This window comes from Notamacropus eugenii, chromosome 2 (genome assembly GCF_028372415.1).
Source record: "Notamacropus eugenii isolate mMacEug1 chromosome 2, mMacEug1.pri_v2, whole genome shotgun sequence".
Taxonomy (NCBI): Eukaryota; Metazoa; Chordata; class Mammalia; order Diprotodontia; family Macropodidae; genus Notamacropus; species Notamacropus eugenii.
This window is the reverse complement of record NC_092873.1, coordinates 222,321,888-222,339,034: the sequence shown is the minus strand read 5'-3', so window position 1 is coordinate 222,339,034 and position 17,147 is coordinate 222,321,888. Positions and strand designations below refer to the sequence as shown.

At 37.1% G+C, this 17,147-nt stretch overlaps 1 protein-coding gene and 1 long non-coding RNA gene across 4 annotated transcripts in view; one reads left to right on the top strand and one right to left on the bottom strand.

Annotated features, from left to right (window-relative positions):
- The window catches only part of PDE7B (phosphodiesterase 7B), a 453,333-nt gene that overhangs the window by 109,089 nt on the left and 327,097 nt on the right, over positions 1 to 17,147 (bottom strand). The gene's annotated exons all lie outside the window — the stretch shown is intronic.
- LOC140522347 (uncharacterized) overlaps positions 14,813 to 17,147 on the top strand; it is a 55,159-nt gene continuing 52,824 nt past the window's right edge. Inside the window, exon 1 of the long non-coding RNA XR_011973306.1 lies at positions 14,813 to 14,984. This is a non-coding gene — a long non-coding RNA (uncharacterized lncRNA). The remainder of the gene's footprint in view (positions 14,985 to 17,147) is intronic.

The window sequence follows — 17,147 nt, the reverse complement described above, 5'->3', positions numbered from 1 at the left end:
CTTCACTGGCTGTGTATTGATTCCAGGATCAAATACAAATAACTCTTATGTTCAAAGTCCTTTATAATCTAGTCCTTTCCTACCTTTCCAGTCTTCTTCCACATTACTCCCTGCCATGTACTCTTTGATCCAGTAACATCAACCTTCTTGCTCTTCTATGAACAAGACACTCTATCTCTTGGTTCTGGTCATTTTTTTTTTATGACTGTCCCCCATGCCTGGAATACTCTACCTCCTCATCTCTGACTGCTGGCTTCCCTTAAGTTCCAGCTAAAATCCCATCTTCTACAGGAAACTTTACCCAAACCCTCTTAATTCTAGCACTTCTCCCTTCTTAATTATTTCCAGTTTATCCTGTAGATAGCTTGTTTGTACATGTTTGCTTGTTGTCTGCCATATCAGATTGTAAGCTCCTTGAAGGGAAGTACTGTCTTTTGCCTCTTTTTTGTATTCCTAGAATTTAGCACAGTGCCTGCCTGACATGTAGTAGACATTTAATAAATGCTGATTGACTGACTGGCCATCACTGTGGAAGTAGAATGGTATTTCATATAACTGAGAGATACTTTGTATTTTATGAATTGGATAGATTTCTGTGACTATAGTGATTGGCCACATGGGGGACAGACTGGTGGCAATAAACCTCAGTAAGGGTAATTCTAAGACAACAGATAGCCTGGCTCCAAACCCAAACTCAAATACTTTCTAGCTTGGAAAAACTTGCACTCTGCAGGCATAGCTTAGATTTTGAGAAGCCAAGTTCACCTACCACAGTGAGCTAACATGGTAGAAGTTTTGTGTACTCCTCCTGAGGATGGTTGTACATATACATAATAGATGCAAATATAATACAGTCACTTCTGCTATAACATGACATATGTTCCTAAAAATTACTGCACTTTGCAAAATTGCACAATAAAAACTATAGGGCTTATGGGAAAAATGGAGTTGGGAGCGAACTACTTCCAGCCATCAACATTTCTTTTCTTTTTGTGGCTTTGTCTTTGATGGTCTTCAATGTGGATTCTTTTATGACTGCTACTGAGGAGATATCACATGTTCTCTCATTCCTTTTGAAATGCTTTATTATTTTAAGCTTCCCCTAGATACAGAAAGCTTTTCTTTTGCATGCACTATGTAGGGTTTTTGAACCAGGATACTTAGACATGTTTAGGATGTTGAATGAATAGGCTGTTTTTTTTTTTTAATATAGAAAAGTTCACAAGTTGTGAAAGAATAGCAAAATACAGTATTGTAGGATAACACAGTAAACTGAGGTAGCTAGTAGATGTTTGAGGTATTGTGTGTGTGTGTGTGTGTGTGTCTGTCTGTCTGTCTGCATTTTGTATATTCCTATGTAATCAGATCCATTTGGGTGCAGCAGCTTTCTGTATTCATCTAGTATTTCTTGTGGACAACACTGTACATTTGCAAACATGAAATTCATGCTATGTTTAAGTTGCTCCCTAATATATCAATTGCATTGGAAAAAATCTGCATTTTCAAAACAAGTGTTATAGTAGACCTGACTTTATAAAATAAATATATGTATGTACATAACAACAATTAGAGTTTCACACAAGGTTAAAATAGAATTTTATGTACCTTCTGCATTGCCCCTATTCATTCATTCATTCAACATTTACCCCTATTTTCAAGTCTAATGATTATTGTTTTTCAGTATTAATCCTGAGGCACTGAAAGGTCCCAGTTTTAAAAAATAATTGTGTTTACTATTCCTTCCTAAGTGAACTTATACATTCATTTATTAAACAAATTTTTACGAAATGCCTTTTATCCTCAAGGCACAGTTTGGGAAAGATTTTTTTAAGAATAAAAGTTGAAAAAAAGTTTTCTGGTAACCTGGTAACCTGGTTTTCTGGTAGCTAACAGAAAAATGAAATTAATTAGAATTCCCTGTTATATGAACATTAGGGTTTATTATGATTTTATTGCATTAAAAGTAATGCAGTTGCCTTTCTAAGCAACAGAGTTTTATGATAAAAATGTTTAAAAGTCTCTTTATTTTCTTTCATGAACCATCTTGGAATATTTAAGTACCTTCAACAACTCAAGAGAGTTGAGTTACTTGGTAACAACTGTTTCCACTTACCTCAGTTTCATCATCTGTAAAATGGGGATACCTACCTCCCAGGATTGTTGTGAGGATCAAATGAGACAATAATTGTAAAGGGCATAGCATAGTGCCTGGCGCATAATAAGCATTTTATAAATGTTACCTATTATTACCTAAAGAAGCAATGGTTACTGAGTTGATATCAAAATAATGAGACAAGTGGTATTGTATTGAAAGGATTTTACTGGCTCACCTTCACAGCTATCCATCTATTTATGCAAGGCATTAGATCCAAGTTCAACAATTGTTCTGAGTATTCATTAAACCCTTCTTTTACTTAAGTAACCTTTTCTGGCAAAAGGAAGGTTCCGTGGGAGCAGGATAGGAAGTGTTGACAGCCCAAAGTCATATCTTTAGTCTCTACTTATTGTGTTCCAAAATCAAACCAACAGCAGAAGAATTTTTATTTTGAAAGGGCTGCTTCCCTCTTGCCCCTTCAGGCTGAAGATACAACATATCACCCTGGAATATTTAATGGTGCAAAGACATACAGAGAGCTACATTTCCACAAGAGCCAAGAACTGGAGGCAGTCACTCAACTTCCCAGGGGACATATTTTCTGCATGGATCTGTTGCCCACTTGGCATTTCACTTTGTCTCTGTTTAATAAAAGCCTGTACTAGGTAACAGAAGTTTATGTGGCTTCTTATGTAACTGTCAGCAAGGGTGGAGACTGTGGCCGTGATGACAACTTACAGTTGCTGAAACATCAGCCACATGACAAGAACCAGAATCTGGCTATAACCATGGTGTCAAGGTCATTTCAGGGTGGGGAGAAGGGGTGAGAGAAAGAGGGACGAACCAGTGACTACAATGAAGAAGGGTAAAGAATTCTTCAAAATAAACTGATTGTAAAGGAGATAAAACTGAAATTCAATATGGATACACCCATTAAAGATCAAGGAAAATAAGACAGTGGTGGTAATTGGACAAATGTGACAGAAGCTGAGGGGCTCCCAGGAAATAGATTTATTTTAGCTTTATATGCCAGTCATTGATTTCACAGTCGAATCCTGTAAGTTAGAGACACTGATGGACAGATAACCCAGCCCTCTGCTTTTCAGGCTAGAATTCAATATACCACATGGTGCTATTAAGAGGATCAAATGAGATAATGTTACAAAAAATGCTCCATAACCATAGAGTATTACGTAAGCCTAAGCTATCTTTGTAATACATGGCATTCCCTAGACTGACAACTTTGTAAATTCTAGCTGGTCATTTCCCAAGGCCTGCAAAATGATCTCCTCTGTCTTATCTGGTCTACCTAACTAAGTTAAAGTGGAGGTTTGTATAATTTAATTGTCTGGTGAATTTACAGGTTGGTGTGGATATTTGAGACAGAGACTTTGAGGATTACGATTTTTCCTTTTATTTAAATTGGTTGATTAGATTGCCCTAAATTCACCAGATAAACATGAAACCCTCCTTCACTTTGGTGAGCAGGCTGGGCCACTGAGGATTATTTATTGAACAAGCTAAGTCTGAAGCTTCAGGTCTTTCTGTCTGATTTCATCAGTGCTGTGCTCCCAGGTTCTCAATGAGAGCTCTGTGTGCAGTAAGAAAAACTACGTGCCTGTAGCACAGAGCCTACTCTATCGAGGATAGGAACAAAATAATTTCCTGGCATGTGAAATGTTTTTTTTTTAATCACTTAAAAACCCCCATTAATATTGGTTTAAACTCAAACACAGATAAAGTGAACACTTCACAAAGTTAAGAAAGACTGGAGACCATGGAAAATCATCTTGACTTATTAAATTCTGCAGTACAAATGGTTTTAAATACATTCAGGGTCAGGTATATGGGTTAGGGCAGTGAATCAGAGAAAGCTATGCTCTCAAATGGTACAGACTTTTATAAGCTAGGCAGGGAGGATTCTGACTCAGACTGGAGTCCCTAGGTCCTCCTCCCTCCTCTGGGCTTTTCTTCAGTGGATGTTTTTTTCCAGAGGGAAAATGAGAGAAAAATAAGCCTCAATCATTGGGAGTGCAGGAGTCTAATAAAAAAAGATATTGAACAAAGAGCAGTAGGAATGTTTAAAGAAAGTTCCAAGAACTGTCAAAGCTCAGGAGAACACAGCGGCATGTTCTTTTATGGAGATCAGGACAAGAGGAAAAAGGGAAAAGAAAAATCACCTCTTGGAATGTGAAATATATCTTAAGGTATTAACAAAAGCACCAGGCTAATCTCAAAACAAATCCCTGACTTCAATTCTGTGAGCATACCTAGTTTCTTCTGCATCTTACATGAGACACCAGTAGGGAGAATATCTCTGCCCTGACTAAACTGTCCTAAGTCATCTTCCTGAAACCATGATTCTTCAAATTGTCATCCAGTGTGGATTACAGATGAGTACTCTGTTGTCCCGTGACTCTTCCTCCTCTTTCTGCTCTTTTTGGTGAGAGGACAGAGATGGGAGAAAAGGGGTTCCATTACTGTAGCATTCACATGTGTTCAGTAACCTAGCGTAGGCATAACTGGGTTACCGTGATTCTTGGCTCAGACTGTATACATTGGTCTGATTTTGAGGGCATAGAGTAAAACCACAGTGAATGTGGGGGGCATCAACTCGGAGGACCACCTAGAAAGATGAAACCCCTGAGGTGAGATAGTCAGTTTCACCCTGGGTTTGCCTTCTTTTACAGACAACTCTTATTTTCTGATACAGTTGAAAAACCTGAAACAATTTTAAAGGTCTAGCAACTGCTGGTATTTTATCCTCACCTGGCCAGTTCTAGGGAACCCTAAAGCACTTCCATATTCTTTGGGAATATAGATCTATGACTAATAGACTGGCTATGGCTTCCTGGAACTTTGGGATGGTTTCAGCTAGCAGAGGTTCTTAACTTTTTCTGTAAGTGGGTAATGGACCCCTTTGATAGATAGCTTGGTGAAGCCTATAGAGTCCTTCTTCAAATAATGCATTTAAGTGCATAAAATAAAACACATGGTATTACAAAGGAAGCCAATTGTACTGAAATAAAGATGTATTTTTTAGAAATCTAAGTTCATGAACTCCTAAAACCTATTCACAGATACCCTGGAGCTAGAGAGTTTCATTATCCTTTCTCTCCTTTCTTCTGCCAATGATCTCCCTGCCCTACATAAAGAAACATCAGCCTTAATGATAACCTTAAAAACAAAAAAAATAAAATAACTTGAACATTGCCTAAATCAACTTCCTAGGTCAGGTAGTCACCTGTAAAAGTCTTCATGATCTGCCTAATTATTTCCTTTACCTGAAGTCTGATCAAAGTCATTGCTCTAAACATTATCAGCTGGAAAAAAATTGTCATATCAGGCATGATTAATTGGGCAAAATAAGAATTAGCTACAAACTCTTGTGTTTTGAATTTTGAATAAGTCAAGTGAAACTTTTTTTTTAATGTATTGTTTGTTTTCATGTGCTTCTGAACTTCCTGGTTCTGGCTGGGAACAAGGACAAACCTGCCAAAATACTGCAAGAAAAGATGTTGCTGATCAGCAGCAGGAAATACTCCACATCCCATGAGGGAGCCTGTTCTCAGAAGACTGCCTGGCCAAGTCTGCAGAACGGAGAAGTACTGTTGGGCAGTCATGCTTGTAAGAGGAGGCTTCATTGATCCTAGAACTAATTGGAAGGTCTTGCATGGTGGCTCATCTCTGCTGTGTGGCACCGAGGCTTTAAAGGTGTAAGTGCTTGCTTTTTAGAAAAAGGAAAAAGAATTTGTAACTCAGTTAGAAATACATTTGAATTCAAATCTTATGAGTTGGGAGAGACCTTAGAGAGCACTGAGCACATATTCCATCCCAGATCCAAATTCTTCTTGACAGAATTGCTTCCAAGGATCATCCAGGCTTAGTTTGAATATTTCTGAACACATGGAGCTGACTACTTTTTTAGGTAGTCCTTTCCATGGCAGGGATACTCTTGGTGTCAAAAAGTTCTTCCTTATTTTTTTTTATTTTCTTTTTTTAAATTATTATTATTTTTAATGGTTTACAATCGCTGCCATAAAATTAAGATTTTATCCCCCCCACACCTACCCCTCACTACCCCCCTCCTCCCCACTACCGCATACAATTCTGTATAGGTTCTACATATACTTTCCTATTGAGTACATTTTCACTATAGTCATGCTATGTAATCGAACTAAAATAAATGGAAGAAATCATATAACAAATCAAAACATGATACACAAAAACACACATACACACAAACATGATCTGCTACATTCTGGGAATGACTTCCATATTTCTTTCTCTGAGTGTGGAAGGCATTTTGCCTTAGAAATCCACCATTGGGATTTTTTTTTTTATAAGTTCTTGCATTATTACGAAATTCCAAGTCTACCAGAAAAAACTCTCGCACACTGTGGTCGTTGCTGTGCACAAAGTTGTCCTGGTTCTGCTCCTTTCACTCAGCATCAGATCATATAAGTCCTTCCAGGCCTGTCTGAAGTTCTTCCTTATTTTGATTGAATTAAGATTTATTTCTCTGTAACTTCTACCCAGTCAAGGGTCCTGGTTCTGACTCTTGGAACGACATAATAAATCTGTGCCTTTCCCCTCCAGCTCTTAAGATATTTGGAGACAGGTATGGTAATGCCAGGCTAATATGAAACTTCTCCAGGCTAAAAATGCCTAAAAATGACATAGTTTCCTATTTTCCCAGGATCCTCCTGTTTGTCAAGTTTCACTCTTAAACTAGACTAGACTAGACTAGAGTTATATGTGACATACCAGGGCAGGGTATGATAGGACTATTATTTCCCTTGACCTCAATATCAATTCAACTTTGTTGACTTAAAATTTTTTAAAGCTAATTTAATCATGCTCTTGGCCTATTTTGAGCTTGTGGTTGTCTCAAGCCTCCAGATCTTTTTCATATGAATACTTTATCTCCTCTATTTGTAAAACTGATTTTTAAAAAAGAAATCCAACTGTCAAGTTTTACATTTACTACTGTTGCATTAAATCTTAGTGGTTTTAGTCTTCCATTTTGATTTAGTTATCCAAATTAAATATCTTAGCTCTCTGTATGTCATCTATAGATCTGATGAGCATCAAAAATTATTGGACTAAGCACAGAACCTTGTGGCATGAAACTGAAAGACAGTGTGTCATAGCAGATAGAAGGCTGGTCTTGGAATCAAGGTCTGGGTTTGAGTTCTATATGATCCTATATATGACTCATCTATAAAATGGGGATAATAATATGCTCTTAGTCTCACAGAGTTGTTGTGAGGGTCAAATGAAATAATATATTAAAGTATACTACAAAGTGTTATTTGAATGTTAGTTATTATTATTGACATCATGTGATTAATTAATACTTTCAATAAGTCATAATTCCACATAACTGCACTATTCTTCTCTAGCCTATACTACTTCATCTTTCCTATAAAACTAATATGAGATACTTTGTCAAATTATCCACTTAAAGCAAGATATACTACATCTGCGGTATTCCCCTGACACACCAGTTTGATAACTCTATCAAAAAGAGGAAATGAGCTTAGTTTGGCATGACCTACTCTTAGTGAATCTGTGCTGACTCCTCGTAACATAACTTCCCTTTCTAGGTGGTTACAAGACATCAACTTAAAGATCTCTTTTGGAATTCTGCCTGGTATTGACATTCAGTTTACCAGTCTGCAGTTTCCAGAGTTCATCCCCCCCCTTCTGAAAAAAAAAAGAGACATTTACTCTTTTCTAGTTTTCTGGTGCTTCTCCATGTTCCATGAGTTCTCAGAGATTATTCAGTTCTGCAATCCCATTTGCCAATTCCTTCAGCACATTGATATGTAATTCATCTAAGCCTGTTGCCTTGACCTAGGCTTGGGTCCTTTGCTATTCTGGTCTATTCTCTCTTGGGTTTCAATTTCTTCTGCATAATGTTTGTTTCACACTTCATATTTTGAAGGCCACTCTTCACCAGGATCGTCTGTCATCCAGTAGTATTACAATATATTCCTCAGGCAATTTTCCAGTTTTGTACTTATCCATCTCACTTTGAATATCACTAAAAAGAGAACTTTTTTTTAAAAAAATGGTGCTTAGTATGTCTTGCAAGCCTCAGCTTTTTCCAGCTTTACCTTTCTGGGCACTGCTGTTCTTCCTTGTTTGTCCTCTGCCTTCTCTCTTCTGTACATCTTTTTTAATCCAAGCTCATCAAAGAGCTTTCTGTGTAGTCACATTGTTTTCTTTAAGTATCTTCTCTTTTATTTTCTCTACTGGGGCCTTGGTCATTATATTGTCGCAATGTATCTAACCTCTATGGGGCTCCTTTTCTTCACCTATAATATTCATGGGGTTGAACTAGGTGATTTATAAGAATTTTTTTCAGCTCCAAAAATTAATAATGTAACTCTTGAGCCATATTCTCTCTTTGAGTTTCTGTTTAGGGAATTACAGCTATTTCTTCTTTAATTTTTAAAAATTGCTTTCTGAGAGTAGAAGCTACCCATTTGATTATATCCAATCTTCCTCCTTTTTAGCTATTGTGAAGTCTAAGATGGAATGGTCATTTTCTCCCAAGTTTTCAGTACTTTCTATAGCCTCAATTAATTCTTCCTTATTAGTCAGAATTAAGATAGCAATTCCTCTCATTGTTCCCTTTGCCCTCTGAAAAATAAATTAAATTTATTTAGGTCTCCCAACCCACTTGTACTTTTCTGTCATTGTTTTCCGTTTTCTTCTAATCTCTTATAACATATGAATTTATATTTCTTAAGGAAGGCAAATTTTCCATGTAACATGCAAGATGAAATCAATCATTGTAAAGCTGATGAGCAATATAATGTGTTTACTTTGTATCTATAGTTAAAGAAATTGCTTATTTTAGGCTTGTTTTATATTTACAAAAGTGTAGACTATCTAACAACTTTTGACTTGTTCCCTATAGGCAGGTCATTCTGTATATTTGTACCACACAATTGTCTGTTACTCCCAGTCCAGTTTCCACCAAGGAGCTCAGGGTTCAAAGCTTGGTCTCTGAGGATTTGGCAAACAGGACTTTGGATTTAGGGAGATGAAAGGCTCTAACAACCTGACGTCAGAGTTTTCTGACCTAACTACTTCATTTTTCATTGAACTTGGGTTTCGTCATCCCTCTCAACTTTGACACCTTTGAAATCCCAAACTGAAATTCCCCTCTCTGAATTGCAACCCATGGTTCTTTCCCCTTATTCCAGCTATACCTTTCTTTCAACCTCATCCAAGTCTCCATTTTATCAACCTCTCCCTAGCTTCCCAGCATATCAGCGCCCTTCTGATTTTATTTCCCTCCCATGTAACGGGACTCCTCTCCTAGTCAGACATATCAATGAGACTCTATCAAGCACCCTAGAAGCCTTCACCCTTTTGACCTTCCCCCATATCAACCTTGTCAGCCCTGAGTCTTGGTTAACTCCAACTTTCTGTTTTTTACACTTCCAGGCCTCCAAGCACTGTTGGAGAAAGTCGTCAAAACAGGCTCGTTGGATCAATTACAAATTCATGCTAGTTAACCTTAGCAGAGACCTCACCGCTTCTTGGCAGTCCTCTCATTCATCTCATTAACTCCCTATTGCATTACACTCAGTGGCTATTCCAATCTTCTTCCACTCTCCTAAGCCCCTAGTCCATCAGGGTCACTGTTAGCAGATTTCCTTCAAAGCCTTAAAATGTGTACAACTCCCTCACTTTCCCTTGTCTACACCTCAAAATATCTCCACTTTTCCATCCTTTCCTTTCTAGTTCCTATCTCATATTCTTTGTCCTTTCTACCCATCAATCAACAAGCATTTAGTAAGCCCTTACTATAGTCACTGTACTAGGTAGTAGGGAATAAAGATAAAAAAGAAATAGGTCTTTCCCTCAAGGACCTTACATTCTAATTTGAGGGGACAATGTATACATAAATCAGTTACTCAGCAAGAATTTATTATTATTGCTTAGTAACAGGCATTATATTCCTCACTGGGGATACAAATATAAAAATCAAAACAATTCTTAACTTTTTAATTCTAATAAGGCAACAAGGCAAATATTTAAGTATAAGCTGTCTTAGTGTTGTTTTAAATTTTAATGGTTTCAGAAGTATAAATTTGATAAACTTACAAAGATATAATTTAAAAGTTTAATTCTGCATATTTTATTTACATTTATTTAGTTTTGTGAATTTTAAATAATAAATTACGAAATTTCATTTTTACAAGATGAGATGTCCTGTCTCATGCAACTGTTTCTGGATTATACTTGCTCAGATTGGCAGACTGGTAAAAGTTCTCTCGCAAGGTTATGTTGGTTACCTGATCTACCTTCCTTGGATATTTTCATGTGGGGGTGATATCAACACTGTTGTCCATGTATCAATAGTTCATTCTTTATGTGATCTTATGGCTCAATTACAAATGCGATCCTTTCTTGTCACAGAACAACAGCTAATAAAAATTCTTACAGAATTAAAAAATCAACTAGGATGATGTACAGCACAAGCTTATATTACATTTTAATAAGAAACTGATATTTAAAAATTTAAATAATTAACCTTTCAGATTTTTTTGGTAAATTTCTAGCATTTATATTTCCAAAGGTATCAAAGCTTAAAACTGCACTAAGTCTTTTGGGATGCCCTGTATATATACAGGATAAATACAAATAAATATAAAAGAATGCATATTGGGAATGCCCTAGTAGTTAGGGGGATCAGGAAAGGCTTTATGTAAAGAGGGGACTTTGCCCTGGATGGATCGATAGCCCAGATTTTATTCTCTCTTCTCTCCTACGTGATTTTTTATCCTAATGACTATCCTTACTCTCAAGTCTTCAGTCTTTCTCTATTGTCTTTCCTCTCCGGCTATAAAATACTTAAGTCTTCCAAATCTTAAAACAGAACAAAGCCTATCACTTTTTTCTATCATTCCAAAGGAAATGGAAATAAAACCTCCCCTTACTCTATCATACCTTCTTTATCCTCCTTTTCACCATAAAACTTTTAAAAGCAAAATATTGTTAGCTTAATTTTAAACATCAGGAGAATCCATTAAACATACTTTATAGTGATTCACATTTGATGTGAATTTCATTGTGCAAAATACTTGTAGCACCTTATCAATTATACTACATCTTTTTAAGTTTGGGGCAGTAGAGCACTGGGACCGGAGTCAGGAAGACCTGAGTTTGAATCTAACCTCAGACACTTAATGAGCTGTGTGACCCTGAGCAAATCATTCAACCCTGTTTACTTCAGTTTCCTCATCTGTAAAATAAGTTGGAGAAGGAAATGTAGAACCATTCCAATATCTCGGCCAAGAAAACTCTAAGAGGGATCATGAAGAATTGGATACGACTGAACAACAACTTTTAAATTTTCTTTTTGCCCAGTCAGTTTTATATGTATGTTTTCTTATATACATATACACTATACACACACACACACATAGAGAATTGTAGTTAGTGTGCACATTTTTCTTGTCTGTTTTCTTTGTCTGGAATAATTCTTATATATCTTTCCACATTTCTTTACATTTTTTTCTTTATAATATATCAATCTTGATCATGTATAATAAATGCTACATTGCTACATATCAGTTTGTTCAATGATTCCCTCAGCTGTTGGCCATTTTGGTTGTTTCAGTTGATACCAGTGCATTCTCCCAGTCTATTGCCTTGAAATCTTTGAGTCATATTTGACTCCTCACTCTTCTTTCATTCCCTGTACATCACCAAATCCAATTGATTTTATCTCCAAAAAGTCTCTTTTAGCCAACCCCTCCTCTCCTGTATCACTGCCACCTCCTGCCTAGAATATTACCGCAACTACTTAACCATCAATCAACAAGCATTATCACAACTTTGTGACAGGGACTGTGCTAGGCAAAGACAAAAATGACATGGTACCTGGTCTCAAGGAACTTAGATTCTCTAAAATATATAGAAAATTGGTACAGGATCATTTTTAGGAGATGCCACTAGCCAAGGGAAATCAGGAAAGGTCTGTTTGGAGTTGGTATTTGCACCTAGTTGAGCGGCTAGGTGGTGCAACAGATACAATGTCTGGTCTAAAGTCAGGAAGACTCATCTTCCTGAGTTCAAACTGGCCTCAGACACTTACTAGCTGCGTGACCTTGGACAAGTCACTTATCTCTGTTTGCCTCAGTTTCCTCATCTATAAAATGAACTGGAGAAGGAAATGCCAAACCACTCCAGTATCTTTGTCCAGAAACCCTAAAAGGTCATGAAAAGTCAGACATGACTGACGTGACCGAATAACAACAACACAAGAAAACAACAGAAAAACAACAAAGGAATTCTAAGAGTTAGAGGTAAGGAGAGATTACATTCCAGGCATGGAATTCTGGTGCAAACATCTTCTATCACTCCAATTCATCCTATGCACTGCTGTCAGATTAATCTTCTAATGTTGTTCAAAACAAGAACATGTAATGGCTGTTTCACTGAACAGTTTGCCATACAGAAGGATCATTCTGACCCCTGCTACTCCTCTTTGTTTACCCTATACTCTAGTGAGAGCCAATACAAAGTATTTACTCCCCCCAGGTAGTATTTGAACATTGTAACCCTCAGTGTTTGAAAATTAGGCTTCCTGGGTTCTTACTATCTACTGGAGTTTTCATAAGGCATCATTATAAACCATATGACTCAACTTCTTACAAAACAAATACCTCTAGGCCAGAGGAGACTTTTTTGGCACTGACACTTTGTGTATTTATTAAAAATGATATTAAAATGTGTCCTTTATTAAACAACTCCTTTTTGTTCTGCATCCTAAGAAGCTGCCTGCCTTGCTTACCCTAAGTCCTGGCTCTGACTCCAGTCAATGTGAATTACTGTATTCATTCAATAAATATTTATTAAGTTCGTTTGCTATGTGCAGTGCACTGTGTTAGGCACCAGGGAAGATACCAAGTACAGATAAGACACAGGCCTTCCCCTCATGAATGCTGCGCTGGAACCAGACTTTCTTGTCTCCGTGCCTTTCCTCATCCTCTGCTTCTAACCCCATGTACTCTCATCTTTATTTGCTGAAAGCCTACTCATCCTTCAAAGCCGGGCTCAAAGCTGCCTTGATTTTACCCATGCACTTATGATCCTTATCATACTCTTTCTTGTATTATGATTATATGTGTATATATGCTATATTCAGGTACAGAGTTGAAACTGAGTAGAAAAGGTGATTTATTTAGGTGAAATAGAAGGTGTGGAAAAGGAAATCAGAGATAAAGGGAATGGGGTATATGGTGACCAGGTAAAGGTCCTTGAAATTGAAGTGAAGACCTTGGTCTTGGTGTATTTTTCATCTGGACTGAAAGAATGTGCAACACAGCATAGCTAGCTAGCTCCAGTTTGTTATAGATAGTTCCAACTTAGAAATAGTAATAAAATATGCTTATGCTTGGGATAACATGGCCAAATAAGGACTAGGAAAAGAGAACTTTAACAACAGCATGCTTGAGTTAGATTTACAGGAAAATAATAAAAAATACAAATGCCAAAACTCCAAACAAACAAACCAATTCTGTGAAAGTATTCTTAGTTTATTGATGAGTCAGATTAAGATTCACTATAACAACGCACTGGGTATCACTTTATTTTTCTGATTTTGCTTGACAACGGCCTCCTTCTGCAATCCTAAGCAAGAATAACTTCTCCTTCATCAATAAAGTTGCTATTCTCTAACGTTGTGGGACTCCTGGCCTCGACTCCCTGGACTCCCATGGAATGAAGGATTGGATCCGGGAACCAAGTCAATACAAACTAAGAAGTATGAAATGAACATTTGCTTCAGGACAAAGTCAATTTCACTTTTGTAGAGAAATATTGGGGTCATTCCAAAGATTTTCAATAGTAATTGACATTTATGTGACACTTTTAAGTTTTACAAAGTGCTTTATATCCATCATCTCATTTAATTGTCATAACAACTCTGTGAGGTAAGTAACCACAGGCATTATTCTATAGGTGAGGGCAACATATATAAGAGTAGATAGAGTCAATGATTTATTGTCCATGGTCGTGGGGGAGTGGGACAGCTAGATATCACACCAAAGTCTCTCTAAATTTTGGTGCCCAATGCCTTAGTGTCCTTTCTCAACTGGCTTTCTCAGGGATTTCTCAACTGGCTAACTTCTAATGGGTAAGCTAAAAATATTTTATATGTTCACTGAAAGTATTACATGTGAGAAGGGACCCAAAGGAACAAAAGTATTTATTTAGTATATAAGGTAGAAAGCAGAGATTATAAAGTACCAAGTCTATGTCCTGCATATGAAGTGCTCAATAAATATTATTTAGTTATGATGATATTTCCTTCAAATATAATTTTTTCCACATTAGTTTTTGCCAAGTAGAGAGATCCACAGTTCTATTTTACATTGGTTTTATGCAAAAAAAAAATGTTGTTCACTTTGGCCAATTTATTTCCTTTCACCCATCCCTTGTTTTCCCTGTGTTTGGAAAATCTACAACAGTATAAATGTAACACGTTGATTATATTTTTTAACTTCCCTATTCATTAGTTTGGCTTTGTGCGGAAAGCATATTCAAAATATGGAACCAAGGAAAATATTGTGGACACCAGGGACTAAGTGCACAATTACATCTTTCTCTGAGAAGGCAGCAGGGGAGAATGGAGGTAGAGGTTACTTGTTTGCATTCATCCTTTTTTTTCTCTCATATTTGTAATAGGATGAAACCATTTATTTATTGGCTGGTTAGAGGAGAGTCAAAAAGAAGAACTTTGTAAATGCTCCAGTCCCTTTTGTAAGATCTACCTCGTGCCAATCTTTTTTGTTGTTGTGTGTTATAAGAAGACCTCAGAAGGCTTGCATGTCTGCTTTTTCATCCAAACATGTGAATGGTGAGTTAAAGCTCCTTTGTTTAGAAAGTAGGCTGGACAATAATTCATGAGCTCACAATGCCCTTAGGGCAGGACTGGAAACCTCTGAAGCCTTACAGTTAGGCAGAGTTTGAGAGGGTGGATTATGAGGACATGCCATTATAATTCTTTTCTGGAGGCCCATAATTTGATTTCACAGCTTCTAGTGGGTTTACACTATTCAGGAACTCCCTTTGTTAGGGAGGTAGGGGATAGAAATAATTGAATGGGTCATGTTAAGGGAAAAGAATTAGGACACATTACAGGAGGGAATGGACAAGTGTTGCACAGGCAGAAAAGGCATGCCTGGATTGTAATCTGTATTATTGGTAGGTTTATCCACAATAAAATCCTAGATACCTCAAAGTATGATTCAGACTGACCATTATCTCTTCCAATTATTTCCATTATCTCTGCAATTTTGTCTAGTGTGATTTTATATTCTCTGGCTTTTAACTTTTCATATTTATTTTCTACTGGGTTGTAAATTTTTTGAGATCAGAAATTGGGTATTAGGTGTTTTGCTCCCATCCCTCACAGCGCCTAGCACATTGCTGTGCACATTATAAGTACTCAATTTGTGTAAGTCAGTCCACAGTACATCTTTTTAAAAAGTAGCTGTTTTTGGAAGTAGAGAGAAAATCGTTTGGTAGAAGATAGAGAGGCAGCTAAGTAGTGGTACTGGGCCTAGAGTCAGGAGAGTCTGAGTTAAAATTTGGTCTTAGACCAGGGGTGGGGAGGCCTGTGGCCACAGGTGACCCTCTAGAGTGCAGCCCTTTGACTGAATCCAAACTTCACAGAAGAAATCCTTTTATTAAGTGGAGATATGTTCTGTGAAGTTTGGATTCAGTTAAAGGGCTGCCCTTGCGGATCATTCTAGAGGGCCACATGTGGCCTCGAAGCTGCAGGTTTCCCACCCCTGCCTTAGAGGCTTACTAGCTGGGTGACGATGGGCAAGTCACTTAACCTGTCTGTCTCAGTTTTCTTATATGTAAAATGAGAATAATAGCACCTACTTTCCAGGGAGATTGTGAGGATCAAATGAGACAACACAGAACTTTGCACAGCACCTGAATAGATAACATTAGTTTAATAAATGCTTAGAAGAAAAATTCTGGTGTTCAGCTAAAAGACTTGGGAAGACTAGCTGTTCTAGATGGGATATTAGTGAATTAAGTGCCCTGCAGAACTTGCTTTAATTTATTTATATATGTATCATTAATCAATACAAGATGCTTAGTTGTACTGTAATCACAATTTCAAGACCATGAAAATATTTGCTGTCACAAAATGAAATTAAATAGGAAGGTGTGTTTCATCTTGTTCCCTCTCTCATTCCTTCCCATGATTGGAGAATGAGTTGTTATAAATGGAACTAATTATATACATAATCATAAAATTACGTTGGCAACGACATAAAATGACTTATTTCCCAATCGATAGGTATTATTACATGGACCCTTTCCCCTATTTGATGGCATCAGTTGTTTCAGTTTGAACGGTAATAATTGCACTCGAATGCTAACAGGAATAAACAGCTGGTTCCTTGAAAAGCTGTGTTGGCCACGCTGGTACCATTCGTCTATGACTTTAACTGCTGAAACAATCAGGATGCTGCTGAACGTCTCCCATAGCAAGTTGTTTTCTTTTAAATCCCAACAGTCAGCATGTACATAGCACTTTGAGGTTTGCAAAGAACTCTATAAGTATTTTATCCTCACAATCCTGGAGGTAGATGCTACTATGACTCCTATTTTGCAGATGAGAAAACTGCAAAATATTGATATCTTTCATCTTTTGTTAAAGAAAGTACAAATGAAAGCCAGCCTAGAATGGAATCTAAGCATTTCTTTGCATTTTTAGTCTTACTAGTGTTGGAGCATATGAAAAGTGCCATCCATGGTTCTGCTTTTTGGAAAGTGAGAAACTACAGTATATTTCCTCCTATGTTAATCAGGTGGTGTGTACTTATAGGCAAAGACAGAGCAAGTCAATAGTAACAGAAGATGGAAGGGCTATGAAAGGGGAATTATGGAAAGAAGTAGGCTCTGGTAGGATCAAAGAATTTTAGACCTGGAAGGGGCCTTAGAGATCAGATAGTCCAACCCTCTTACGTTATAAATGAGGAAACTGAGACCCAGATAG